The sequence below is a fragment of the Pan troglodytes genome, chromosome 1, assembly GCF_028858775.2.
Source record: "Pan troglodytes isolate AG18354 chromosome 1, NHGRI_mPanTro3-v2.0_pri, whole genome shotgun sequence".
Classification (NCBI taxonomy): domain Eukaryota; kingdom Metazoa; phylum Chordata; class Mammalia; order Primates; family Hominidae; genus Pan; species Pan troglodytes.
The window spans coordinates 31,964,330-31,991,881 of NC_072398.2; the positions used below are offsets into that span (position 1 = coordinate 31,964,330).

At 42.5% G+C, this 27,552-nt stretch overlaps 1 protein-coding gene across 10 annotated transcripts in view; it reads left to right on the plus strand.

Annotated features, from left to right (window-relative positions):
• The first annotated feature begins 371 nt into the window (after positions 1-371).
• ESRRG (estrogen related receptor gamma) overlaps positions 372-27,552 on the plus strand; it is a 640,701-nt gene continuing 613,520 nt past the window's right edge. For 2 of the 10 annotated variants that reach the window (XM_063791925.1, XM_063791978.1), the window contains exon 1: positions 389-519. The gene's annotated coding sequence lies outside the window, so the exon portion shown is untranslated. Of the gene's footprint in view, positions 520-1,158; positions 2,569-27,552 lie in introns of those variants that run through there. The other 8 variants (XM_063791977.1, XM_063792004.1, XM_063791932.1 and 5 more) reach the window with 6 other exon arrangements.

Below are 27,552 nucleotides of genomic sequence, written 5' to 3' on the forward strand. Positions count from 1 at the left end.
GCATAAAACAATAGACGTGAACCTCGCGCTGCAGACAGCCACAGAGACGCTGTTAGTGCGTCTGTCATTTCTGCCCCCCTAGGGCCTGTTCCCCTAGTTACGAACACCCAGAACCTTGAGAAATGCCGCGAGTACCCACCCACCTATCCACCCGACCTCCACATTCGGCCCTCTAGGAGGTTTTCCCAAAGGCTTTCTTTGCGGAGTTGCTGCAGTTTCAAAGCCTGGACTCTGGAGGAGGGATGCGGGGGCACCTAAGGGGACTGGAGATGGAATAGGGTGGAAGGTGAGGCGCTGGCCTAGACCCACAAAAGGGCCGCAAAGCCTGGGGAAATCCTAGGAGCTGACTCGGAACGGTGGCCCAAGCCAATGGCCCGCGAGAGACCGCCCCGCATTTGGCCAGGCGTCCCGGAGAGCGGAGGCGCGCGGGGGAGGGCGAGGGCGGGCTCCTCTGGAGGCGGCGGGCTCCAGGCCGGGCTCCCTAAACGGGTCAGCAATTGGAGCGGGAAGGCCGGACAGGTAGGTGGCGTGGGGCGCACAAGCCCGGCAGCGATAACCGGGGACGTCTGTACTGCTTCCAACCCCGTCTTTGAGAACTCTTAGGCAAGCGCGCTGGGGACCGGGACCGACAGGCGGTACCGCAGCCTCCCAGGCCCTTGGGGCAGCCTGGAAAGGGCAGTCCGTCAGCTCTCGAGCCCCAGGCGCGGTCTTCGCGGGGGCTAGAAAGGGAGACGCGCGCAAACGCCTGCGTGGAGCCATGGGCGGTGGGCACACCCCGCAGGGGGAGCTACTGCCTGAGCCCCCTTAGTATTTCTGCATTTTTCCACTCTTTCCAAACTGGATTCTGGGACAGAGTAACTTTTGCGTTTAAGAGGAGGTAACTAGTGGGAAGCCGTCTTAGGAGGAGGTAACTGGTGGGCAGCGGTGTTAGGAAAGGCGCGATTGGGTCAGCAACGCCACTACATAAACTGCATGGGGGACCCTGTTTGGTTTTTGCCCTTTGGGGTACCAGTAGAGGTTAGGCGTTTGACCTCTTGTGAGTGTACGGGCTGCTGGCATTGGGCAGAGGTGGGGCACTGGAAAGAAAAAGCACCACTGTCCGGCTCCCTCCCCTCCCCTCCCCGCCCCTCCCCCCCAGCTACTAGCCGCTTTAGGCCCACGGGACGGGCTTGACTCCCACTTCGCAGGCCTGACACCGAGGCAGAGAACGTCCAAAGAGGAGCAGAGCAACGTCCCTGCATCTGCGGACTCTCCTCTCCCGGTACCTGGCGTCAGCTGCAATATCTCCAATTTCCTCAATCCCCACACCCATCCGTGTTGATCGTCCTATTGACCCTGGTTTCTGTGCGACATTCAGGATAAATTTAGCGTAGCAACCTCAGGAACTGGGGAGTTTGGTGTATGGAGCGAGTGTCTGTTATATTCGGGGGGCTTTATTTTTAAGGAAGCACCTAGAATGAAAATGAAAATCCTACTGAGCCAATCACCACCCACAAGCCGGCCTGGCCAAAAGGAAAGGGGAAGGGCGGGCAGTAAGTTGTGTTCAGGAATCTCAGTCAAGTAGATCCCATCCGTTGGTCTGCAGATGTGAGCGGGTGCAGCAAAAGGGCGTCCAGGGACAGGGGTGAGGGCGTGCGAGGTGATTAGTAAGCAAGACCCCATGGCAAAACCCCACGGAGCTATCTCGCAGCTCAGGCTTACGCTAGAGCTGGCGCCCCCAAGCAAGCGATGACGTGACCCGGGTGCCCGCGTTTGCCCTCCCGGTAGGCCAGAGCCTAGGGTTGAAGTAAAGTTGCTGAGTGGGTTATTGTCGCTTCTGGGAAAGGAAATCTGCACTGCAGGAACTCCTTTGTGCCTTCCGCACTCACCTTTCGCACTTCCATCTAAAATTCTGGGTTACCTAAATTCCTGTCCCAGTACCTCAAGAAAACGCCAACTCCTGGCGTTGCTTTCCCTTTCCCTCCCACTCACTCCGGTACTCCCAGAGAGAAACCCGGCTCCGGATCGCCCTCCGCCCCCTGTCTTCAACAGCCACCCTCCCTGGGAGCTCCGCTCTTTGCCCTTCCCATCCAGTGCCAGTTGTTGGGTGGCGGAGAAGGGTAGCAAAGGTAGGTGGGTAGAGAAGGTCAGATAAATGGCGAGATTCTTACCCCCTTCCGCAAAAAATAACACCACTACTGTAAATTCTAATAAAATTAAATTTCATCTCTCTCTCCCAATCTATCCCCTCACAACTACTGCAAAGGGGGCGGGGGTGGGAGTAAGGTCGTCCCCAGAAAAGGGGGGATCTTGAGCAAAATGCACGCCTGCTCCTCTTATTTGTTAGTTGCTTCGGTCAAAAAGTTTGCTATTTATAGGCTACACGCGGCAGCCCGAATCCCCGCGCCCGCTTCCGAGTGCAAAGTGAGAGCGATCCCGGAGGCACCCAGCGGCCCGACTCCGTCGTGTCCCGTGATTTGTTTTGTTTTATTTCTGCTCTCACGCGGCAAGCAGCCAGGGAGAAGACCGTGGGGAGCCCCGAAACACCCTCTGGTAGTGGCAAAGAAAACAGTTCTGCAGTCGGTGAATGTGAGTCCGCGCCTGACCCCGCTTCGCGCGCGCGGGCGAAAAGGCTGGGAGGAGGTGCAGCCGCCCTGCCGCCGCCGCCGCCAACACCGCCGCCGCCGCCGCCGCCGCGCGCGCGCCGCTTGCTCAGTCCTTGGCCTCCGCCTCTGCCCCTTCAACCTCCAGCTCCACACGCTTTATCTTGTACCTCCTCCCCCTTTGATTTCTCCCTTCTCATTCTCTATTTCGCTGTATCTCTTACCCTCCCCTCACCTCTTTGGCCCTACCCTCAACTTCCAGCTGAGTTTGCATCTGGGCGCAAAATGAGTCAAGACTGGCCTTTACGTGGGAGGCGGGGTGGGCGTGTGTGTTTCATAAAGAATAAAACTGTACGGGGCTGGGCGGAGTAGGGGGTGAGGAGGGGGAAAAGCGCGTGCCCGAGCTGGCCCTAGAGGGCTGCCCCGCGCGCTGGGGGAGGGGACGAGGTGCTTCCAGATGGAGACCTTTCCTTTCGCAGTAGCTCTGACCTGGGAATGAGGACGCAGTGCCCAGGAAGCCTGGCCATTTGGCACCATCCCTCTGCGGTGCGGGGACAGATCTCTCTTAATCAAAATCTCAGAACCGCCCTGGGCGGAAAGCGGGGAAAGGAGAGGAAGGAGAGGCTGGGACTAGCCGGAAATAGAGTCAGGGTCAGGTCCCTGAATTCCAGGTAAACTGGGCGCTGCGGCACCTTTTTCCAGCGGCTGCGGCCAGGACTCGCTTGCTGTGAGAGCAAAAGTGCAAGCGGATCGCGGCGGTCGGTCCACAGGCCTTGACCTTGTCCTCTTTTTCTAAATGCCAGAGCCGCAGACTGTGCGGTTTTAGAAATCAAACGTCAAGGGGACGGGACCACAGCAGGCTGGCGAGGTTCCTCGAGCCTCAGCCCGGAGCGAGAGAAGCGTAGCGGCGCCAAACGCGCGGGGAAGAGCTGTGCGCTCGGAGCCGCAGCCAGGCGCTCTTTCTCTCAGGCGCGCAGCGGCTGGCTGGAAACTCGCGCACGGCGGGTCAAAGTGCCCTTTCCCGCCTGAGCTGAGGTACACTTTTGGGGGTACGGGGTGTGGAGAAAGTTGTGACTGAAAATAACCTCGGGGCTTGGATCCATGAGGCCGAAAATGAGAGGCCAGAGCGGGGGTAGGGAGGAATTAAGAACAAGTAAGGGGAGACCGCTGGCTTCACTTCTCTGGCGCGCAGGGCCCTGTGCCCTCACTGCGCGCATCGAGATCAACTTCTTAGGCACCCCCAGTTTCTCCTTCCTCTGTAGATGTCGCAGTTAGAGTCCCCTTTTGGCCACATTCCCCCAAAAGTGCCCAGGCGGTCTTTGCGGATAGATTAGCAGGGAGAGAAGATCCAGCGCCAGTCTGTGTCGGTGCCATTTGGAGGAGACCTACTCCCCAGGGTGTGTGCGCCCGAAGTTCCCCGTCACAAACCATGGGGGCTGGAGCGCGGTCTGTTCCCAGCTCGCATCCCCAGTTCCCTCCCGAGCTCACATTGCGGCAGCAGTCTGGTTCAGACAGGATCCGGGGCGCCCACATCTGGCCCGGAGCTGCCCAGATTCTCAACCTGGCCCTCCCAAAACCGCTTTCCAAAACTCAACTGCCAAGTTAAAAGCAGAAACAAGTTTCTGCCACTAACTCTGGGCCACATTCGGGGATATGGGTAGATGCGAAACTTAGTACATCTTCATAGGCAGAAACCGGTGGCTCTGACCTCTAAATGTTGGAATTCAGGTGCTGGAGGTGCGATGTCTCAGTATCTGTCAGCCCCATTCCCCAACAGTAAATGCGCTCAGCTCTTTGGTTGAGGGTTTATCTTAGCTGTTGATCTTTGCCCTAAGCCCTAATGGGAAGGGAAGGAAAGAAGGAGAGAACAGGTCAAAGTAAGAAAGGCAGAAGTACTGAGGAAAAGAGAGAAGGAAAAGACTCAAAGTAAAAGCACAGTTAGAAAGAAAGAAAGAAAGAAAGAAAGAAAGAAAGAAAGAAAGAAAGAAAGAAAGAAAGAAAGAAGGAAAACACCATTGCTAGCTGTCTTTCTTTCCACCTTGTTCAGTCTGAAAAGCCCAGGACTTTCGAGAGTGAAGGAGTTAGTTAGCCAAGGACCCTCAGACACATTTAGATACCCCATCCCCAAAATGTTTCTATGACACGCGTCGCTCAAGTATTGGCCAAAGTTGGAGAAGGCCCGATCGTGGGCTCCCAGTACCTCCGGCAATTTTACTTTAGCATAAACTCTGGGTCCTGAAGATGGGGCGCTAGGCGCCAGGCTCCTGGGTAGCGGTGGGAGCATAGTGTTTGTAGTCCAAATCATTCATTCCGCTTTCAAGAATTTTGTGAAGCATTAGGGCTTTTCCCGCCTTTGACGGGGAGCTTCCGTCGCTTAGGAAAGTGACTTGCTCTGGCTGTGAGACTCACTCGCTCAGCTCTCTATGCGGCAATGCTGGCCATAGCTTTCTAGTTCGCTCTCCCAACAGCAGGCTCCTTTCTGGCCTGTCCTTCCCGCGCTAGGCCTCTGTGGCCTGACCTCTAGAGCCCTGGGTCTTTCCTCACAGTCTGGGGCTCTAGATAGGAAGGACCCCAAGTTCTCTTTCTCCTTGTGAGTAAAGATGACATTTCCACCATGTAGACAAAACTAGACAAGAAACTTTCGGGGTATGGAAGGGAGGTGGTGACAGAGAACGGAGAGGCCCATTTGTTTCCAAATCAGTTAGTGAAGAAAGAAGAAATTTCATTTCCTCCAAATTAGCTCGTTTTCAAGCAACTCTGGAAAATGGCAGAAAGAGGAATTGTCCTCTTAGAAATACTTCAGATCTGTGACCTGTAACCCCCAAAAAGAGGCAAGGAAGGGGTAACCATGCACCTGTAACCCCCAAGAAGAGGCAACAAGAGAGTGTCCATGCAAGTGGAATTGGACAGAAGTGGGTACCTGTGCCCATCTGCATACAGGCCCTGCTTTTCTTAGACGACCGACCTTAGATCATGGTTATAAGTGGCAGCCACCATTTTACCAATAATCAGAGCATAATCTCTTGACAGTTCCTAAATTGTGTTTTTCGTGGTGCCACTGGCTGCTAAGTTGCCAGGGATGCGATAATCAGCTTGAACCATCCCAGACCAAGATAACTTTATGAGCCTTGAAATTCCCCACCTTTCTCAATCCCACTTGCAATTCCTCAGCCACCGTCCTTCCTTCTCTACCAGCATGGCTGTGTCATCTGGGTGCTAAAATGGCCTGAGAACCAATCCCAGTTGTTCCTCTCCCTTTTCCCAGCTAGATCTTTGACTAGAATACAGAATTAATTGGCCTAGCTCAAGGTGTCACACACCTGTAATCCCAGCACTTTGGGAGGCCAAGGCAGGAGGATCACTGGACTCTGGGAGTTTGAGACCAGCCTGAGCAACACAGTGAGACCTCCCTCTCTACAAAATTAAAAAAATAAAATTACTGAGTGTGGACAGATGAAGGCAACGGCTAAACTTTTCCTAAAAGTTGGAACAATTCCTTTCCTCCCTCCTTTTCCACTCTGATCCCCAACATCATCTTTCTTGGGTCAGCAACTCCAGAGCTCCAGCAATGGGGTCTTCCTAATCTTGTGCCCTCCCTTATTGGGATTTCTTTTTCTAAGAGGTCAGTGTCTAGAGGAACTGAGTATAGTCTCCTTCCAGGATTTTATTTGATCATCAAATTTACACATTTCAAGGCAAAGAGCTGAGGCCTGAAATCCAGATGGCAGGAGGGAAGGAATTAGGGAGAACCGAGAGAACTAAGTGACTCTTTGACAAGGAATTTCAATTAACTTGATACTTTTCTATTAGGTCTCACCAATTTGAACTCAAATTTTTCCCCTTAAGTGAAGAAATAGAATTCTCCGATTATGTATTAGCCATATGTTCAGGGCTGTATTCTGGCTGAGCATTTTTAGAAGTTGACCACTGAATACGTATACAACCTCCAAAGTCTTCTGCGCCCCCCAATATCTCACTTCATTTTGACATAAAATAAAAGCATTTACTTTCATCCAGTTCTTGGTCACCTTCAACAGGTTGGTTTCAGTTGCCGTATTTCTCAAATTTCCTTACAATAACAACACATGAACCAGATATGTTTGGATTCTGTGGGACAGGATTACTCCCTCTTCAATTCTCCAGGTAGTTCTAGCTAAAACTGCCTTTGCTTTCACCTGAGTTAGACACATGCTTGAGATCAAAGTGAAGATATTTTTTTAACTTGAATTATTCAAATACTTGCTCACTGTTTTTTTTTTCTTTGCTATTTGGAATAAACCTAGTCATTAATAAATATGGTCATATTAACCTTTAAATAGACATGTCATAAAAGATAAACATGCCTTTTTATGTAGAAATTTTCTTTGAGGTGTTTAAAAATCATAGCTTGGGTATTTAACATAGCTTCAGGAAATTGGACCTTTGCAATTAATGGACAACTGAACTTATTTTCAGAACTTTTCATTTAACTTTAGCATACTTCTTCAGAATTATATTCTCTAATCCAACTGAATCTGCCTTTAATTGCTTTAACAAGTATGTGTTTAAATGAGATTGTTTTCAACATATCCACCTGTACAACCTGTTTGACGGGAGTTTACAATTCAGAAAAATTAAATTCGTGGCAATATAGTATATTCTACTGATCCATTTATTTAAGCTATATTTTATTGCTAACGTCTTAATAGTTAAAAAAAATGACAATAAAAGGCATTTCTTCGTGGGAGAAAATGTATGTGTTCTTTTTCAGGAAGGCTTGATGAATACTTAGTTTGTCTCCTATGTTCTTTATTTTTTCTGTCAGATACATCATTGCTTCTGATTCATTGATCCCATATAAGTTAAAAGAAGATTCAAGTTACTGATTTCTGAAAAATTATATCCCCCTCTTACCAGAATAATTAATAATAAATTATTTTTAATCAAACATTTTAATGTAATTTAGAAGAGAGAAAACTCCTACACATATTCATTAATTGATGATTACCAAATTAGCTAAACTATTGACAGTGAACATTTGGAAGTGGAGATGTAACATCAGGAAGGGTGACATTTCGGGACCAGTGCAGTGGCTCACACCTGCAGTCCCAGCTCTTTGGGAGGCCCAGGAGAGAGAATTGCTTGAAGCTAGGAGTTCAAGACCAGCCTGAGCAACATAGCAAGATCCCTTGTCTAAAAAAAGAAAAAGAAAAATTAGCCAGGCATGGTGGTGCATGCCTGTAGTCCGAGCTACTCAGGAGGCTGAGGCAGGAAGATAGTTTGAGCTCCAGAGTTCAAGGCTGCAGTGAGCTGGGATCCCACTGCTGCACTCCAGTCTGCACAACATAGTGAGACCCCCTCTCTCTATAAATAGGTAAATAAGTAAAGTTGCAGTTTCTGCTATCAATGTGACAAACCAAAAATGATATTCAAGATCAAAGGGCAAATGATAAGTGGCACAATGAAATAAAGGGAATAAGGACAACTTGTCAGCTGCTATCTTCTAGATGTAGTATTCCACTCCTTAAAATCATTTGGGTGATATATTGTGTGAAATTATTTTGTATAGGAAGAAGCTTTTTGCTTCTTCTGCTGGGGGTTCAAGTTAATATTTACTTTATAATGAGGTAAACTTCACGTAACATCACATTTATCATTATAACTATTTTAAGCAATATAATTCAGTGGCTTTTTTTTTACAACATTCACCATGATGTGCCACCTTCATCGCCATCTGAATCCAGAACATTTTTATCACTCCAAAGGGAAGCCTCATCCTGTAAACAGTCACTCCTCATTCTTCCCTCCCCTTCAGCCACTGTCAAGCCTTAATCTGCTTTCTGTCTCTATGGGTTTGCCTATTCTGGACATTTTATAGTTGGAATCATTTAACATTTGGCCTTTTGTATCTGGCTTCTTTCGCTTATTATCTTCATATAACTTCATTTGTTATGAAGGTTCATCCATATTGTAACATGAGACAGTTCTTCATCCCTCTTTATCGCTGAATAGTATTCAATATTATGGATATATCACCTTTTGTTTACACATTCATCAGCTGATAGGCATTTGGGTTGCTTCCACTTTGTGGTTATTATGAATAATGCTGCTGTGAACACCTTTGTACAAAGTTTTGTTTAAACATATGTTTTCTGCTCTCTTGGGTCCAACTTTGTTTAGGAACCAACCATACTTCTTTCCACAGCAGCTGCATAATTTTACATTCCCATTAAAAATGTATGTGGGATTTAATTTCTCCATTCCTCATCAACATTTATTTTCCTTTTATTTCTGATAGCCATACTAGTGGGTGTAAGTGGTAATTCACTGTTGTTTCGATTTGTATTTTCCTAGTAACTAATGATGCCAAGTATATTTTCATGTGCTTATTGACCATTTGTATATTCTCTTTGGAGAAATGTCTATTCAGAGTCTTGACGATTTTTAAATTGCGACTTTTGTCTCTTTGTTGTTGAGTTGTAAGAGTTCTTTATATATTCTGAATATTAAATCCTAAGATATCGGATTTGCAAATATTTGTATTTTCTCTTATTCTGTGGGGTTTTTTAATACTTTGTTGATAGTGCTCTGTTATTCATAGAAGTTTTTAATTTTGATGAATTCCCAGTAGTATTTTTTTGAGACTGGGGTCTCATTATGTGGCCCAGGCTGGTCTCCAACTTCTGGGCTTAAGTGATCCTCCTACCTCCGCCTGAGGAGATAGCAGTAGTTATTTTTAACAATAAAGACATTACACATCCATGAAAAGACTCAGATTAAACACAACACAAAACAAAAATTTAAAACCCAAGTAAGGAGAAGACACTTCTTTAATGCCCAATCAACTTTACCAAATGCAGATTATCAGGGAGTATGTAAAGTTATTGCTGTTCAAGAAAAGGAAACAGGTGGGGCTACATTGACCTTTTTCTTCGAAGAAGTCCTGAGCTATTCAGATAAGGTGTCTAGCCTATGAATGAGATCTTTTATCTCAGGATGACAGTAGTTATTTTTTTTTAAATTATCATTATCAAATTCATCTACCAAGAAATTTCACATAGTCTCCTCTGTTTAAATAACATTAAGGAGCTGCCTTAAACCAACAATAACCAGGAAAATCAAAAGGTTGACAGGGTGTTTCTAATTTAGCAGTTTCTAACACACAGGCCACAGTAGTCAGATGACATGCTTGTAAAGTTACTGAGAGAAAGTTCTTGGAGTCAGAGAGCAGAGAAACTAAATCATTGCAAAACATTTTTAAGACAAAACTTAATAAAAGAGTAAGGATATCAATGGACATTATTAAATGTAAAGGCTTTGCTTATTATTTTAAATTGGTTGCTTTTAGGTAATTAATTTATTGATTGAAAACAACGAATGCAGTGGTTTGGATGAGATCTTCATTTTATTTTAATTAGTTATTGAGTAAGAAGACTTATGGTGGACACTGGTTTGGAGACCTCCGATTTTGTCCACTAGAGGTCTTGGATCAAATTTCTGCATTTGTCATTTTATGGAGTGTGCTAATGGGCAAACCCCCGGATACTGCCTAAGTACCTGTGCACAGTGCTCTTGCGTGGCCAGCGAGCACATGTGTGGCTGTCACCTGAACACATCCTGAGGGATCCCAAGGGAAATTCTGTTTCCTTATCTGCAGAATAACGCCTTTATCTGATAGTTATTGTGGGGACAAAAAGGAATAACATGTGAAAATATTTTCTACATATGAGACATATTTATTTAAAATAATGGAAGCTTTAGTGTGTTTCCTTTTTAACGTAGCTCTTACATTCTACCAGATATTCTCCCAAGATTTTAAAAATATTTTAAAATTAACTGAAACAGTTCCACAAAGTAGGTACTATTATTTTCCCCCATTTTACAAGTTAGAAAACTGAGGCAGGGAGTTTTTCTATAACTTGCCCGAGGTCATATAGCTGATGAGTGGCAGAGCTGGGTTTTTAAGTCAGGCAGTCTGATTCAAGAGTCCATGTTCTCAGTTACTTACCACATTATGTTGCTTAGAATAAAATAATCCAGAGATTTCAGATGAAAATCTGAATCTCTGTATTGAATCAACAAATACTTATTGAGTACCTATTATGCATTAGACTTCTCTTGAAACACTGGAAGGTCTAGCAATGCTGTGGCTGCTCTCCTGCATTCTCTTATGGCAACCATCAGCTGGAGGTGAGTTTTCAAGGCCATCTTTTGATGGGGTCACCAAACTTGGCATGATTTATTCACCTGTTTACCTGCATAAGTCCTGTCATTAATCACGTTTGTTACTGCTAACGTAAGACACAGGCACGAAAAATAGCTTATAACCAAAACATATAAGCAAAAGGCAATAATAAACATAGAAAATGAACATTGTGGCACAAGTTTAGCTTTGCAAAGTTCTCTTGCTGTTAGCATTAATCACAGAGCAATGAGACTTTGAACAAGCATTTACAATTAAGTGTTTAAAATCAGAAGAGTAAGAAACACCAACACAAAAAGCAAATGGATATAAATCAATATACCGTGAGTATAGTTGACACCCCGTAATTGGAAATCTCTAATAATTAATCTTTTAGGCAAAGATTTTTCAGTTATAGAATTTATTTCCTTATTTTATGCACAAAAGGTAAATAATAAGTGATATCACATCTATTTCAAAAGGCAGGCTTCAGAATATGCCACAAATTTGGGAAACAATCAGTCCAATGTCTAATGCTTTCAAAGTATTCATGCAATGCAGTTGGGCAGTGTTCATAGCAATTAGCCTGAGTACTGTGGGCTCCAGAAAGGTCTCTTGAATGGAGAGATAATTGGATATGCAGAGTACCATATTATCATTACATGTATTCCAATGCACTCTAATTTTTTAACAATTGTTAATTATTATTGATGAGGATACTCGATTAGCAGGAACCTTCCCTTTGTAGGTGTGTCTATACCAAGCCAAGTTAATTCCTGCTGTTTGCCTACTTAAGATTAAAGAGTCTGCTTTTTGAAGATCTGGTACCAAGCAGAAGAAATATTTTAATATTCTATGTGTTGTGACCAATGTCATATAGCTTGACCCTCACCATGATTTGGCCAACAATATTTCCATAAACATGGGCCAAGTGTACTATGGGATTTGCCAGGCTGATGGCATGGGTGTATACAGCACAGTTGGTTCAGGCATTTTATCTATGTCTAAATAACCAGCAGAAAACCTTTCTGCACTGTACCACTTGGTGTGATATAATTCATTTAATATTATAGAATGTTGAAATAACTGCAAATTTATTGATTTATTGAACAACATGTGTTAAGTATCTGCTAGGCTTCAAGGCAGGGTTTTATAGATACTTTTTTCCTACATGGTGCTATGGGGTGGGTGGGTAGGTAGCTAGGTAGGTAGCTAGGTAGGTAGGTAAAGAAACATATTTTGAATCCCACAGAGAGGAAAGTGAGGCTTAGAGATTGCTGCCCATGACCGCACAACTAGTCTGGATGCAGAGCTGAGACTCAAACCTAGGCCTCTGATAACAAGTTCAGGCCTCCTCTACCACAATATCTCTTGATCAGCTTTTCTGAGAGTGCATTCCATCCAAAACCCTATGACAGAGTGACCTGGGTTATTTGTGTAAAATGTAGAGCCCTGGGCCCTGCTCTAGAAATACCGAATCCCTGGGCCTCAGAAATTTCAATAATACCCTCAAGAGGTTCTCATACACAGCAAATTCAAGCATCAGGGATCTAGACACCAAACATCTTGAAATATTTAGTTAGATTAATTTGATACTAAGAAAAGATAGTTTGAGAGGAAAGAAGAAGTTGTCTGACCACATATGATAATAATAAATACCAATATATTTTTAATGTTGCCTTACATGTTGGGATTTAAATAGATTCAAAGTGATCTTCCAGTTCAGTGAGGTTGTTCTTACTTGAGGTGTTCCATAGATATGCCAGGTTTTTATCATATAGTTTTACAAAGCTGGTTCTTTGAGACCCTACTTCCATACAATATTCATTAATTTGTCAAATATTTATTAAAGTATCAAATACTATGTTAAGCACTTGAGGAAAAGAAATGACCAAAATGGCATGGTTCCTGACCTCATGGAACCAACTCACAATCTATGGAGGGAAGATGTCAACAAGTGTTTTGTCTGAAGATTTTTCTTGTAGACAAATACATTTGTGAAACAATGGATTCAACAGATTTCTTCACTATAGGATGTTTCAGAGTCTAGTATGTACTATTATGTACTGCAAATATCTGAGAGAGGACTATGGTATGTAATGTTTTCCAGATTTATCACAGCATCCTTCATACAGACAACAATTGCTAGGTCTAGTGCTATACAGGATACTCCAGTGAAATCCTGTGACCCCTGGAAGGCCCAGTACACTTGTGGTACTGGTATGGATATAGAGTATATTATAAAAATGGAGTCCCACTGCCCTGCCTCCCCAGTGTAGTATTGTTCTGATAACCTAGCAAGCACTGGGATCTAGGATAGGGAATGGGCAGATTTGATACAGATCAGCCCTGAGCTGTCTTCAGAGGACCTGGAGTGAGAATTTAGAAATGGAGTGGATCCCTGGATATGTCTCTGGTCTCTTCAGCTGGGTGATGGTTAAGACAGAAGGGTTGTTTTAGCATCCTTCAGGAATTCTGAGGCCATTTTAGACCATTTGGTGTGAGAAGGGCAGCATGAGAGGGGATCATATACCATCTCTTTACACAGAAGCTGTGTATTATTTGAGGGATACTCAACCTTTGGCTAGGGGCATAGAATGAGTTTCTTTGCTGAAACATACCTCCTTTCTATGTATTGCCTACTTTTATGAGGACCATTGGTGGATAAAGGAAAATACAGGCATTTTCAGTGAGCTACCTAAGCCCGATTACCTTGGTTTTTTTCTTTCTTTTTCTTTTCCTCAGGCAGTGGCTATATCTAAGTAGAACAAAGTGACCTGGCAAGTGTTCAGATAACTCAAGAGTGGTGTATTCATCTGATGGATGGATTTAAATAGTTTGGTTGTTGACATTTATCAAATTACCCAGAAAACTGCCACATCACCACCTTGATTCATGCACGTGGAGAGTTCTTAAGGAAGCCTCTTTAGAACTGTTTGTTTTTCTTAGGGATCATAATATTTAAAGATATGTTGCTTTATTGTTCGTTAAGTACATGCTTTATTCATGAGCAGGTCTTGCCACACATGCTTCCTCATGGATTTACAAGGTAAAATCAAGAAATATAGTACTATCCCAGTAATTTAGGTAGTCATCACCTGAGTAAATACTTGGGACAAACTGCTTTTTTCCTCCTTTCCAGAGTTGTGGAATAAATGTTTATTTCTTCATTCATTGCTAGGAGACCTCAAATCTCTAAGTGTTGGTGTCTTCCGTTCAAAGTCTAGATTCAGTTTACTCTTTTAATCACTTTGAACAAAGAGGAGTTAAATGCAATTGCTGCCTTCAGGGAGCTTACATCTTAGGCTCAGAGGTAGTCAGGGAAGGTGAGTGCACATATTGTTATATCAAACCAACATCTGGAAAGTGCTAAATGTAAAGGTTATATGTGGTGTGATAGTGGCTCAAAGGTGTTTCATCTGCCCATGAAGAATTAGAGAAAGCTTATTCCAGGAGATTGCTTTGAGACTAGTCTTTTAAAATGGGTATTTTTAAAAATTATTACTTTACTTTTTTAAGCTCTGGGGTACATGTGCGAGATGTGCAGGTTTGTTACATAGGTGAGCGTGTGCCATAGTGGTTAGTTGCACCTATCAACCCATCATCCAGATATTAAGCCCAGCATGCATTAGCTCTTTTCCCTAATGCTCTTGCTGCCCCCCTACTCTCCCCTAACAGGCTCCAGTATGTGTTGTTCCCCTCCCTGTGTCCATGTGTTATCATTGTTCAGCTCCCACTTATAAGTGAGAACATGTGGTGTTTGTTTTTCTTTTCCTGCATTAGTTTGCTGAGGATAATGGCTTCCAGCTTCATCCATGTCCCTGCAAAGGACATGATCTCATTCTTTTTTATGGTTGCATAGCATTCCATGGTGTATATGTACCATATTTTCTTTAACCAGTCTATCATTGATCAGCATTTGGGTTGGTTCCATGTCTTTGTTATTGTGAATAGTGCTGCAATGAACATACATGTGCATGTAAAGAGGTGGAACTGGTGGAGCAGAAAAAGGAAGAATCGTGCTTAAAATTTTGTATACAAAGGCAAGAATGTAATTAATACACTGAAATGGGAAAATTGAAGGCCTATTTGGGACATAATACAAGTGTGTAAAGGATGGAGGAGGGAGGAGAATGACAAGGCAGCAGATGAGTGCTAACATTATGTAGGGCCCCTTAGGCATGATATACTGTTAGGTATATCATCTATTCCTTTTCATTTCCACGAGAAACAGAGCAGAATATTATTGAAGCCACTGCTTCACTAAAGATTCATGCACCATTTCCATTGGTCAGCTTTTCTGCTGGGAAGTGACTGCTAGGCGGATAACATTTCCTAGGCTGTTTTGCATCAAGTTGGGATCAAATAGTTGCTCTCAACAACGAAATATATATGTCACTTCTGGGCTAAAGTGGTTAAGAAGTGTGTGTGCTGGCTGGGCACGGTGGCTCACGCCTATAATCTCAGCACTTTGCGAGGCCGAGGCAGGCGGATAACCTGAGGTCTGAGGTCGGGAGTTCGAGACCAGCCTGACCAACATGGAGAAACCCCGTCTGTACTAAAAATAAAAAAAAAAAGAAAAAAGAAAATTAGCTGGTCATGGCAGCCCATGCTTGTAATCCCAGCTACTCGGGAGGCTGAGGCGGGAGAATCGCTTGAACTCAGGAGGCAGAGGTTGCAGTGAGCTGAGATCGAGCCATTGCACTCCAGCCTGGGCAACAAAAGCGAAACTCTGTCTCAAAAAAAAAAAAAAAAAAAAGTGTGTGTGCCTTTCCCGCCATGGACTAGGGAAGGAAAGTCGTTGTAAATGAAGGAATTTAAGATCCTAGGGGAGGAAGAACCACCGGATGAAGAAGCCTGGGTCCTCCTGTATATACACCTGGGCTTCATCTGAGTAAGAAATCTTCAATGTATTAAGCTACTGAGATGTGATGATTGATATTTTGTAGCAGTTAGATACCTTAATACAGGTATCATTACAGGCCTATAGAATATAGGCTTTTAGAGGTAACTTAGTCAAAATCACATAACTAATAGGAGGTGGGGCCAGGATGCAAATCGAGGTATGTCTTCAGATTGCTTTTCTTTTTCTGGTCTATTCCCATGGTTTAAACTACTACTGTCTACATGCTAATTTATATTAGTGCTCCCTTGTCAGCCTAGGCCTCTGGAGAACCAGACCAGTGTTGGCAGTTGTCTCTTGGATATCTCTACTTGAAAGTCTATATTATTTAGCATATAAAAGAAGATCCCTTAAAAATGGAACTCCAATATATAATGGATTAAATAAGCAGTTTCTTTCTCACAGAATAAGTGGTCCAAAAAGAGGAATGATTGATGTGGCCCATCTGCTTTATCTCCATATTGCTTCCCTGCCTTCCTCTAAGGTGTTGTGTCATTTGCATAGTTAACCTGACTCGTGGTTATCTGAACAGAAATTCAGGACAAGCAATTTCCTTTTAAGCAAATGGCACAGAGGTTGCCTTCTTCTGCTCCTATTACACCATCAAGAACTTAGTCATATGGCCACATCTAGCTGCAAGGGAGGCTTTATAATATGGTCACTAGTAGGTGGTTATGTTCTTGGCTGAAACATTATTAGATGAAATAGGAGGAAAAATCATTTCAGAAGATAGTTTTCTTTCTGGCACAAGAATCTGGCTCTCCGATGTTAAATCCCAATGGATTTAAAACCATACTCAGCCATCTTCCCAGGTTAACTTCTCAACTTGCATTCCTGACTTGGTTAATGGCCACACCACCCTCCCAGATGTCCAGAGAACAGGGTGGTGTGCTTTGACTTTTTCTTTTTCCTTCCTTTCTATCTCCAGTCATTTTCATCTCCTAAATGTCTATTGAAACTGCCCACTTCACTTAATCCTCTGTTTTTATCTCAGTTCATGCCTCATCATCTCTCACGTAGACTTGTAGGATGGCCTCCTAACTGGTCACCCTGTCTCCAGTATCAACCTATCAAGGACATCCTTCACACTACCAGGAAAATGATTTTTCTAAAATGCAAATCTGATCATCATTTTACTCCCTTTTTACAACCCTTCAGTGATTTCCCATGGCAAAAGTCCAAATTGCTTTGTAGAGCACAAAAGTTCCTCTGTGGTTTAGTCCCGGAATCTCTCCAGCCTCATTTCTGACACTTTACTATTCCCCTCCCCAAAATGGATCACACCTACAGCTTTGGTTATACTGAGCGATTTCAGAATGTTGCATTTCTTTTTGTATCTGCTCATGTGTTCCTTCTGCCTGATAAATGAGTGTGTGTGTGTGTGTGTGTGTATATTCTTTAAGACCCGACACAGCTGACACCTCTGCTGTAACATTATCCCTCCCTTCCCCCAGGCAAAGTCCATCACTCTTTCCTTGCTCTGTTTCATTTATTCCACAAATGTAATGGATTGGTTGTGTGTCTCTAGGCACTGTGCCATGCCTTGGACACAATGAACAGAAATAGATATGGTCCTTGCCCATGTGGAGCTTATAGTCTAATGGCAGAGACAGACATCAGTCAAAGATTCCCACAGACAAATGTGAAATTGCAACTGTGATAAATACTATGAAGATGAAAAAAATGGTACAATTTTAAGTCCATTATAGGAGGCCTACTAAGGGAGACTTCACCAAGTTGGTACGTTTGAGCTAAAATGTAAAAGATGAATTAACCACATGAAAAAGATGAATTGTAGGCAGAGGGAACAGTGGTTCAAAAATCATATATTAAGAGGGAATTTGGGATGTATGAAAGGGTTGAATAAAAACCTAGTTCAATGGGGCTGTGGATGGCAGAGTGAGGTACAGGATAAGGCAGGAGAGGTAGGGGCTAGATGCTGAAGAACGTCATAAGTCATGTTAAGGAGATTTCTCTTTATTCTAAGGGGAATGAGATGCCATTTTAAATGAGATAGAGAAGACATGATCAGATTTTTTTTTTTTTTGGAAGAGTTCATTTTGGCTACTGTGTGAAGAATGAATTTGAGTATTAGCTGATTGGATGATACTAGACTTGTTAGTTCAGGGAAGAGATTCCGATATATTGAATTAATGTTGTGATAGTGGAGATTAAATAAAGTATTTCTAGGATTAGGTATGAAATGAAATAAAATAAAATATTTCTAGGATGAGGGAGAGGGAGGTGTCAAGAATGGTTCCAGTATTCCTGGATGTATGGCAAAGGTGGTCATGGAGGCATGGAACCTGGAAGAAAATTAGTTTGGAGAGAGTTTAAATGTGGGGTGCCTTGGAGAAATCTAAGAGGAGGCATCTCACTGTACATTAATCATATTTCTATTACTTCATATACTTTGTGATCACTTTTGTGTATGTTTCTCTTTATTAGACTGTGAGCTCCTCAAAGGAATGGAGCAACATCTACGTATTATTACTGTTAATCTTTTCCATTTTTGTATCCCAAGTACTTATTACACTAACTTGTACACAATATTTGCCCAGCAATGTTTGTGAATAAATTATCTAACTGGCCCCAAGGCCCACCCAATTTCTGCCACACCAGTAATAGGAAGGAAAACAAACTGGAAAGGCAAGTTGGGGCTCAACTGTAGAGTGTTTTAAATCCCTGGCTAAGAAGTTACATTATGACACAAAATGTAATTAAACCTTAAGTTTACATTTACTTTCCAATCCAACCTTTGTTTCAAATAATGCCTCTGTTATTTTTAAAATCATATAATGTTTACTCAAAGGATATTCTCTCCTAAGTAAATCAAAGCCAACTGAGCTACAAGAAAAATACAGAGATCATGCTAGAAAAACAAACTATGCCCTTATGCTGCAGGACAAAATGAAATTAGAATGAATTCACAGGAAAAGGGATTGTGGTTACAAAAGAAATGTAATCAGGACTATTTATTTTTTAGCTCTTTTTCTTTTCATTTGTATAGGATGTTAGGATTCAGTCGTTAGGGCAGACGTAGAGAGGGATTCAGATTTACATGGTCCATTGTTGGATTATTTTCACATCATGTATCTGAAGGGATTAATGTTGAAGAGCTACCACTGTTTCTTGGAGTCAGAATGGCAGAACAATATTTTAAATCTATTGGATTTAGTCATAACGACACAAACAGCCTCTATCTGTGGTGAAACAAAGCTAATTCAATAAATGGTCTGTGAAGTGTTAGGGATGTGGACACCTTAAAATTGACTTGTGCAAGACCTTCTTTGTGCACAGTAATGAATGGTGCTATTTTAATTGCATTAACCCAAATTGGCATAAGAATTCTTTTTATTCTACTCCTGAAATTGGATACATCATTCTTTATTGTTTTCTTGAAATATATCTATCTGTATCTGTATCTGTGTCTCTATCTATCTGTCTGTCTGTCTATCTATCTATCTATCTATCTATCTATCTATCTATCTATCTATCCATCTAGTTTCTAGAGATAGGGTCTCACTCTGTCACCCAGGCTGGAGTGCAGTGGCATGATCATGGCTCACTTCAGTCTCTAATGCTGGGCTCAAGTGATCCTCTAGCCTCAGCCTCTGGAGTAGCTGGGGCTACAGAAATAAGCCACCATGCTTGGCTACTTTTCTATTTTTTTTTCTAGAGATGGGGTCTCATGTTGCCCAGGCTGGTCTTAAACTCCTGGCCTCAAGTGATCCTCCGGCCTTGGCCTCCCACAGTGCTGAGATTACAGGCGAGAGCTACCACATCCAGCCTGAAATCTACATTTTAAAGGCTCCATACCTATCTTAACCCCACATTAACTGTGCAGATAACTGAGGCCAAAAAATGTATTTTTCCCCTTTGTATGCATTCTTTTTGCATGTGTGATTCATTTTCTTCCTTTGTAAGATTGTATAATCCCTTTCTAATGTGAGCAGAGGGAACAGTGGCTTACTTGAATGAACCCACAGTTTCTTCTTGTCGATCTTGATGAGAATCAGAATTGAGCATCATGTGACTGATGGCCCAATCATATTGATTTTAATGACTGGCTGTGGCAAGCAGGACTAGATAGAGCTACAGACTTTGAGGCCAGACCTACACAGTGCAAAGTATAGATGTGACAGTTATTCAGTAACTGCAGGCCACAAAGACAGCCAAGCTGAATGTAGGTCTTGGATCTGCTAGTGTTTGCATTAAGATGTTTAGTAGAGTGGTTAAGAGCCCAGGATTCAGAATCAGACTGTTTGGGTTAATTTCTTTCCTTAGCTATTTACTAGTGATATAGCCCTGGGCAAATATGTTACTCATGGTTTCTGAGTTTCCCCACATGGATGAAGGGGTGAGTAGTATACTTATTGCATAGGGTTGTTGAGAGAATTTTTAGTGTTATTATCAGTAAAATGCTTAGAACAGGCTCTGGCTCATAGTAAGTACTAAATAATTTCTAGCTATTATTATTAGATTAGGAAGATGATTCAGATATGGATTTTATGGTGACAAAGATGAACTTTTGAAAGCAAGGTCAGTGCAACTTTTGGTGAAATGTAAAGAATTTTGAACTTTTTGATGAAGCATTAAATACACATCATCTGCTTGACCTCTTTAAACTGAATTATTTTAGAGTGCTTTCTATAAATATGCTCTAAAAGTAATGACAGTATCGAAAAATATTCCAGAGAAGCTGAAGATATGATGTCATTTAGTGAAGATTAAGGACCTCCGTTTGGTAAAGAGAAAGCCAAAGAAAATTACCAGGTTGAACTTGGAAATGGGTTTAATAACATATATAATAATATCAAGTACTTGTTGAGTGCTTATTATTCCATAATAACTTTATTTGATTTCATCTAATTTTTAAATTAATTTTTATTGTTTATTTATTTATTTATTTTTGGAGACAGGGTCTCGCTCTGTCATCCATGCTGGAATGCAGTGGTGTGATCATGGCTCACTACAGCTTGGAACTCCTAGGCTCAAGTGATCAATCCATCTCAGCCTCCAGAGTACCTGGGACTACAGGCATGCACCACTACCCTTAGCTAGGTTTTTTTGGTTTTTGTAGAGATGGGGTCTTACTGTGTTGGCCAGGCTGGTCACAAACTCCTAGCCTCAAGTGAGGCTGCCTCAGCCTCCCAAATCACTGGGTTTATAGGTATGAACCACCATGGCTGGCCAACTTTATTTCATTTTAAAATTTCATTTAATTATTTAATCATTTTACTTAATCCATACAAAACTCCATAAAGTATTGTTATCTTCATCTTACATATAACTAAGCTGGGGCTTAGAGAAGGGATGTGGCTTTTCAAGGTTCCATAGTTTTTTAGTATGCAATTCAGGATTTGAACCCAATTATGACCAACTGCAAAGTTAGTCTTTTTAACCTCTATACTATATTTTTCTCTATATGCTGTTATTATTTATATTAATAACTATCATCAATGTGGCATTTTGGGGTTTATGAAACACTTTTAACAGTCCTATAAGGTAAGCATTTTTTACATCCCAATTTTACAGATAAGGAAATTAAGGCTTAATGAGGCTGACTGATTTGTCCAGGAGTCTTCAGTTACTGCATGCCCATTCTTAAGGTTCTAAATGTTTAAATTTATCCTCAATCCTCTAGTAGTAGAGATTCTTGCCAACTCCATGCCTACCACCATCCCAATGGGCTGATGTAGGGAGAGAGAGAATCAGCAGAGTCATCAATGGGGAAGGTATTCAAAGAGGAGGGAAAGCAGCCAAATGTGGGAGAAAAGCAGAGCCCAAACTTTGCCCACACTGTCTTTGTAAGTAGGAAGCATCTTGGTTGCTACAGTCTCAGTAACAGGATGACTGACTCTTTTCATTTTCTGTCCCATCAGTAATGTCAAAATTATAACAGGAAATATCAAAGTTAGACTTAAGTAAGAATATTCTGACAGTATGGGTCTTGAAATACTGAAGGATTATGGGAAACTGCTTTCCCTATAAGATTGTAAGACATAATATTTGTTCTATTATCATGTTGTATTTCAAGTAGGCATCTTTACAGTCAAAACACTCAGCTTTTTGGTCAAACGTCGCCCATAAATCTAATAGATGCTGCAGGAGCTCTCTTCTTAAAACACATCAGGAAACTCAGGGATTGTTAATAGTTTGGTTTGAATTAGCAGCAAACCTTTTTACTCTGTTTGGGAACTTGCCAGTGAGATGACAACCAGAGTTAGGACCTGTCAGCAATCACTGTTATTCCTGGTGATGACTTTATACATTCTTCTCAAGATAATTAAGATATTTATATCCATAAAATGGAAAAGTGCCTATCTTAATCTATTTTATCTATAATGCCTCTGTAGAATCCAGACATGTTAACAGGCTGAGCATGAGATCAGGATCTTGGGAAAAAACACACACTAATAAATCTTTTATTGTTTTCCCTCCTTTCTTCATCCACTTATGATAAAAATTACCCTTGTGAAATATCCTCAAAACTGCTAGTCTATGGATTGGAAGTTAGCCTGCCGTAAACTCATTCATGAATGTATTCTTTTACTTATCAACTTTATATTGAGCAGCTATTACGTATCAGGCACTGTTCTGGGGGCTGAGTAGTCATGAAACAGACAAAAGCCCCGGGGCTCTTGTGGCTTATGTTCTAGTGAAGAGATACTTAGTGAGCAATATGAGTAGGTAGATCGACAAGAAGAAACTGTTTCATATATCCTCAGATAATGAAACCTGCTATGAAGAAAAGAAACAGGAAGGGAAGACAACATGGGAGGGTGAAATCTGGATCAGGCAGACAAAGAAGGCATGCACGAGACAGTGACTTTTGAGTGCAGACCTGAAGGAAAGGAGGAAGCTAACCTTACAGAAGTTTCAGGGAGGAGCATTTCAGATAGAGAGGACAGCAAGTACAGGGTTACTAATGGAGGAGCATGCCTGGTATGTTCGAGCAAGCAGGAGAGTGAACCTGGAGAAGTGTGAATAAGGGGATGAGCATAGGATATGCAGTAGAGAGGTTGTTGGGTGGGTGGGGAAAATGTTTACGGATCATATAGGGCCCTGTAGGGTGCAGCTTGCAAAATTTGACCTCCTATCATGCTAAAGCCAGGCTGGTTGGGGCAGACAGGAAGGGGCTGTTCTGGATCATGCATGGATTTATCGCATAGGAGCCACATGGCATGTACTCTGTTGTGCTCTGAAGATCCAAAGAAGAAAGATAAATATATTTTCCCCAAGTTATTCAGTCTGGGAGAGGAGACTTAAAATGCCGCATTCTAAACTTACTTTTCCCCAGGTGGAGAATTTTAATACAGGTAAGAATAAATGCCTAGTCATATTTTCCCTAAAAGATGAGAGAAGGAATTTTTAAAGGGAGGAGTAGCATTGTGAAGGCACACAGTGACACATGGAAACCTCTTTCCCTCAGCAGCACGGAGTGCCGCCCTCTTCCCTACACAAAGCAGATCCCTCCAGAGAGAAGACACTGTTAACTAGAAAAACCTTGCCCGGGCATGGTGGTTCACAGCTGTAATCCCAGCACTTTGGGAGGCTGAGGAGGGTGGATCACGAGGTCAGGAGATCGAGACCATCCTGGTCGACATGGTGAAACCCCTAAAAATCATCTCTACTAAAAATACAAAAATTAGCTGCGTGTGGTGGCAGGCGCCTGTAATCCCAGCTACTCGGGAGGCTGAGGCAGGAGAATTGCTTGAACCCAGGGGGCAGAGATTGCAGTGAGCCAGCACTCCAGCCTGATGACAGAGCAAGACTCCGTCTCAAAAAAAAAAAAAAAAGAAACCTTTTGGACCTCCATGCACAAATGACAGGTGTACCCCATTCAGGACAGTAAAAATGTTCTGCAGATAAACTGAATTTAGGTTCAGTTAATTATTTTCAGAGTCAACTCTGAGACATTAGTAACACCAATAAATGTACAATTGGAATGAAGAAGCACCTCAAATTGATTTGGTAAGCCTAAATGCTCCCATTCTGTTTTATCCTGAAGTTAGACCACAGCTGCAATTAGACACCTTGATCTGGGAAAACTAATTTTTTTCAGCCTTGTCCAAATTGCTGTGCAGCAAGAATGCAAGATCTTGCTGGCTGAGAGGTAGTGTAAGGAATGTAAGGTGTTGCTGGTACTGCCCTCTGTACAGAGACCACAGGTGTGAGGGGATAACATAACTCAGAAAGTGCATGAGGCTTCCTGAAACTTCTAAGGCCCACAACAAGGTTTATTTATCACTCACCAGAATTTTTTTGTGTGTTGGTTATTTTCTTCTACCTAATACTTATTTAAAGTTTCATATATCAAACTAACAGTAATCTTTAAATCTTAATAGTTTTTACTTTTTGTGGTACAGTATAAGGAAAGATCCCAAATCTCTTTGATGAGTTTTATCTATAAACAGTATTAGGTGTCCTACTCTCTCCCAGTCCAATTTCCTTTTTTTTTTCTTTTAGAAACATGGTCTAACTCTGTTTCCCAGGCTAGAGTGTTTGCAGTGGTGTGTGTTCATAGCTCACTGAAGCCACTAACTCCTGAGCTTAGGCAATCCTCCTGCCTCAGCCTCTGGAGTAGCTGGGACTACAGGCATGCACTGCTACACCCAGCTAATTATTTTTAAATTTTTTGTAGAGATGAAGTCTCACTATGTTGCCCAAGCTGGTCTTGAACTCCTGGCCTCTAGTGATCCTCCTGTCTCAGCCTCCCAAAGTGCTGGGATTACAGGTGTAAGCCACTGTGCCTGGCCCAGATTCTTAAAGGGAGGAGTAACAAAATGTTTGTAGACATCTTTAATCAAGTAAGGTTTTCCTTCTGAGAACAAACTGTTTCGATTCTTCCCAAGTGAAAAATGGTCCCTCCCAAGCCCCCAAAAGTCTCTTTCTATTGTAGCATTGGTTTAAGGTTCAGGATTTTGTCATCTAAGTCATGTCCATATGTGGATGGGCTCCTGGGGAGAGGAGTAGTTCCTTGAAAATGATTTCTCTTAATCTGAAGATAAGTTACCTGCCCCACTCCTACTCAATATATGTTGGTGGTACACAGATAAGATAACTCCTATGAACACTCCTATTCAGAAACAGGGGAGGTGGGATGGGAGACACACAGCAGTTACTGATCCACAGCAATTCTGAAATCAAGCCAGTCACATGTTGCCAGTTCCTTGATTAGGGTCCAGTCTTAACTGTCTTGGAACTACTCTCTGAGGCTCTTGTCTCTACTGTCTCATATATTAGTTCCACCTTTAATCAGCCTTCCTAAGAAACAGAAAAAAGCCCATGTCTGCAACTGAGCTACTTTCTCAGACTGTTTCCTGCTGGTAGAAAGGCCAGGAAACAGTCTGGCCTCTTTTCATTTTGTATTTTCTCTGTCTCTTTTAGTCTAAGTGGGCAGCTCTTCTATCAATACGATTCTCTTAAAAAAGTCTATGGGTTTCCCATGACTTATTGGCACTTATTCTATTAATAAAAAGCCTCACCTACATATCTTTAAGATACATCCTTATCTGTCTTGAGTCCTATATGAGGCTCCTATAGATTAACACAGTTCAGATACTTACACATTCTCTTGATTCACAGAGAGGGTCTACAAAGCTTTCTCTTAGATCCTTAGAAAGCCCTTCATGTGGCTGAAAGTTTATGTGGGGCATCCCTTTAAACCTTCTTGAGGTCTTAAGAAAGACTGGATTTGATCTTTATCCTGAAGTAATTAACCATTTCTTACATTGAAAACCCTTTTAGAGAGAGACTGGAGATGAGAAGCAATTTATTTTGAAACCTAGCAAATCCTAGATCCTTTGTAATTCCTTTAAATTCTGTTAAATTGTTTTGAAGTCTTTTCTTTAATCCATCCCTCTCTTCCTGAATTTATTATAGGCAACTACAAAAAGCACTTTCAACATTCTGCCTGGAAATCTTAGTCAGATCCTGAAGACCTTTAGGTACACTGTCTCTTCTATTTTCCACGTTACTGTAGGCAACAGTATTGCTAACTGTTGGCCAGTATTTAATTCAGGTGCCCTTTCTCCAGGACCCAAATATAGTTCCCTCTCTCTTTCAAGTTCTTATCTCCGTGAAGGCCTTGCAGCTTTCATATCTATCTCCTCAAGGTCCTAAGATCTAGTGCTTGCTACTTGGTCCCAAAGCCATTGTTGTAGATTTTTATGACAGAATCCCTTTCTGATAACAAATTCTGCTGTAGTTATACATGGCTATGTGAAAACTCACCCCAAAACTTTGTGGCTCAAACATTTTATTTTGCTTGTGTGGTTTTGTGGATCAGAAATTTGGGAAGTGTTTGGCTGGATAGTTCTTGCCTGGGTTCTCTTCTGCAGTTCCAGGCAGGTGCAGGGCTATACTTATCTGAAGACTTGAATGGGTTGTATGTGCAAATGGATCACTCACAGGGCTGGCCATTATCTTGGAGCTCAGGTGGGGCTATCAACCTGAGTACCTCCATATGGCTTCTCTCTGTGGCATTGGCTGCATTACAAGAGGGAATGTCCTGAGAGAGAACGTTTCAAGAGATCTGGATGCAAGTGGCAATGTTTCTTAAGAGTGAGCCTTGGAAGTCCCAGATGTCATTCTGCTGAATTCTCGTAGCTCATGTTCAATGAGTGAGTCTGTAGTCTTCTCAATGAGAGGAAGAGCACACAGTTTGTGGCCATCTTTAATTTTTCACAGTGACTATCAGAGCCCTCCCAACTACCACTCTCCCAGGGAGATATTGGTGGCATGAATGCTTACTGACAGCCAGCAGCTGAAAATTTGGGAGATGGTTCAGGAGCCTCTGTGGTTTCACAGTGGGGTAGGGGAGACATAAGAAATTTTAATCCAGAGAAATCTTGCAAAAAAACTTCTGCCTTGAAAAGTTTCTGAAGTTTATGAAGTCTTGCCAACTTTGTGAAGATGACTTTCTTCTTTGGTTCACTCATATTGTTCCCATAGTTTTGAATGCCATGGACTAATCTGTACATAAATTTTGAAATCATGTGAACCCCTGTCAGAATGGCCCATTTGTTAACTTACAGCTGGATAGTCCACCCTATTTTATAGTCTCCTGCAGGACTCAGTGACCTTTTAACAATGGTGCATCAAAATGCTGACCTTTTGTTTGGGTGAGCTGGGTGCTGAGAGGATTGGGGTGATGAAATAGTGCAGTCACATCCCATGTGTGAGAGAGGTGTGGTGAGCTCCTAAGCTTATACCTGCCCTGGGGACTTACTGGCTCCAAAGTTATGTGTTGGAAGAAGTGATAAGGGGGGCCCTGGGAGAATTTCAGTGAACCTCTGATGGTATCCTGGGCTCCTGGTCCCCAGTGTCTGACCTGTATTCTATTTCTTAACTGAGGGCCTTGCCCTAGGACATTTTCTTGTATGGCTGCACCCTTGGAGCAAACAATTAAAAACATGAAGACTCTTCTGGAACACTCACTAACACTGAGTTGCATTCATGATAAAACTTTGGTAGAAGCAGGCTGACCAGTAGGAAATTGAAGTCAAGAGTCGAGGTAGGTAAAATTCAAGGTCAGATACATGCAATGGCTTGGAAACCGAAAAGACACAGCAAAAATTAGAGTCAGTGATTCCCTATGGTCAGCAATATAATAAGCCAGGTTGGGAGGATGATATCGAGCAATATAGTTTCAATATTTGTCCCTGCCCAAATCTCATGTTGAAATGTAATCCCCAGTGCTGGAGGTGGGAGGTGTTTGGATCCTGGGGGCAGATCCTTCATGCCTTGGTGCTATCCTATGATAGTGAGTGAGTTCTCGTGAGATCTGGTTGTTTCAAGTGTGTGGGGCCTCATCCTCCATTCTCTCTTGCCTGTTCCTGTTTTCACCATATGATGTGCCTGCTCCCCCTTTGCCTTCCACCATGATTGTAAGCTTCTTA